The following is a 2,257-nucleotide window of genomic DNA, read 5'->3' as shown; positions in this document are numbered from 1 at the left end:
TTTAAGCAACTTTTTGCTGTTGTTTTTCTTGCACTAATTTCATCTTCTTATTCACAATATGTCTCTCGAGGCCAGTGTGAAGACAGAAAAATAAAACCAGTAGAACAGTTCCCACTAATCGCTGTGGTAAGTTGACTTTTATTAAACTAGTTTTTACTTGTCACTTTGTCTCATGAAATTTGAGTTGTTATAATTTATCAATGAGCAATTAAGAATATTATCCAATAAAGCATTGAAAAAAATGTTGCCTGAACGTGTAGTCTTGGGTTTTTAGTGCTATCCCGAAACCCCAAATGCTCGGGGTTTTAGAAATTAATAACTAACTTAATTATTATTAAATTTTAGTTAGACGTGATATTTATTTTATCTTCCGAAATTTCTAAAATGGCTATATTTTCTCAAATTAAGACATTTTATTCAATACCTTTAGTAAGAATTAGGAGCTTTTTTATTGAAAATATTACCATGTAATTGAATATATGAAATTGAAAACTTAACTATCACAGTGATGCCAACTTAGCGAGGCAAAATTTTAATCGATTTTTTAATTGTTCCTTCCTGTATTTCAAAACTTTGTATAACTCGAGTAATTTTTGTTAATGGTTGTCGATTTTAGAGAATGTACCACTTAATCAAATCCACCAGCATTACACTTTTAACTATAAAAAACTAGCCTTGAGAAAACTCAAAAACTTGAGCGAAACGTCGGCTGTGGTTTTTTAAATAAATGCCGTGCTTTTAACCCAAATATTGCTTTGTTGTTATTTATAAAAGTAACTCAACTAAAAACTTTTTCGATAGTATGGAGGTGATCAAGTTTACCGCAGATGGTTCACTGTGATTACTTCCAACATCTCAGCCGCCTGCCAGGAAATAAGCTTTAGAAGAAGAACAAGTTCGGTGGATGAATCGCAATTCACTTTGACACAAAAAAGTTTAGGAAAACAAGAGTTAGAAGGCGTGGTATCACTGGGAAATTATAATGGGGAAAAGGTTATAAATGTACAATTCAACAATACCGAAGGCGTGACGCAGTTTAGAATCCTTGGGTTCGTTAACACGTATTATACCATTGATTACAATTGCGTCAATCTAAATAGCGCTTCCAGAAGAGGTAAGAATGATACAAAGTATTTTTTTTTTTTTAATGTTAATGTTAATGAAAAGAGTAACTAATAAAGAAAAATGGAAAGACAAGTCGCAAAAAGACACAAGAAAAATCAAGTATACATATGCCACATCCTAAATTATTTGTGAACAGTAATCTAATTTAGGTCTACCTTTATTCCTTTCAACTCCTGTTTCTGTCTCTAACATGTCTAATCTATTCATACCTGAGAAGGGGTGGTTCCTACTAACCTATGTCGTTTTTGTAAAAATTAACCGTTAGTGTCTAAGATTCTCAACTATTTTTTGTTTTTCCAGAGCTGTTATATGTGAGGAGCAGGACCAGAGCGTACTCAGATGCAATAGGCGAAGAAATTGATCAAATCATTAAAAACAACGGCCTGACCGATATAAAACTAATATACCCTAATCAGGAGTTTATGAGTTGTTATTGAAATTTGTACGAAATGAATTAACATTAAATCTGTTAGCAATTTGAATTAGTTTTTTCAATTAATTCCCTCCTTTTTTGAATAAATGAAAAATAGTATGTAATTATTTGAATTTATAAGAAGAAAAATAAAATAGGCAGATAAGTATTCGTTAGTTTACGATAAATGTACAGAAATTTGTGTTTCCAATGAGATTAGCATTGATAATTTAATGGAGGAAGCTAAATATACGTCGATGAAAAAGTATTGTTTATCAATCAATAAAAATTCACAAAAAAAATATTGCTCTATACAACGACAACTGTACCGAATTATTGTATGTGACTGTCCATTACGTACTCCAACATTAATCAATTTTTGACCCCCTAACTCTCACGCAACGGGATCATTACTTACAACTGCGAGGTGGTTCAGAGATGAGAGGAAATTTCCGAGAATAAACAGTTTATTATTTGATACGATTACTTAATTTTATTTGTTTATCTCTTTATAATACCGACTGTTAAATTGTTTATGACGGTCGATAAATTACGTATCGCAAAATTCATCTTTTTTTCACCTCTATAACTCCCACCAAACGGCACCGTATCCCCAAAGTACACTTAAAGCGCCAAGTGTTCGAGAGATGAGAGAGATGTATGTATATATATATATATATATATGTAGGTATATTTATGAATCTATATTCACTAGGTTCA

The 2,257-nt window shown here is 31.5% G+C and overlaps 1 protein-coding gene and 1 long non-coding RNA gene across 2 annotated transcripts in view; both read left to right on the top strand.

Moving 5' to 3' along the window:
• LOC108740863 overlaps positions 1-2,257 on the top strand; it is a 16,909-nt gene that overhangs the window by 10,176 nt on the left and 4,476 nt on the right. The gene's annotated exons all lie outside the window — the stretch shown is intronic.
• On the top strand, positions 18-1,607 carry LOC112905939. The gene is made up of 3 exons (XR_003232098.1): positions 18-126; positions 802-1,114; positions 1,426-1,607. It is a non-coding gene; the product is annotated as an uncharacterized LOC112905939 (long non-coding RNA).

This window comes from Agrilus planipennis, unplaced genomic scaffold (genome assembly GCF_000699045.2).
Source record: "Agrilus planipennis isolate EAB-ADULT unplaced genomic scaffold, Apla_2.0 scaffold282, whole genome shotgun sequence".
In the NCBI taxonomy this organism is placed as follows: domain Eukaryota; kingdom Metazoa; phylum Arthropoda; class Insecta; order Coleoptera; family Buprestidae; genus Agrilus; species Agrilus planipennis.
Note: the sequence above shows the minus strand (reverse complement) of the source record. Positions and strands in the feature narration are given on the sequence as shown.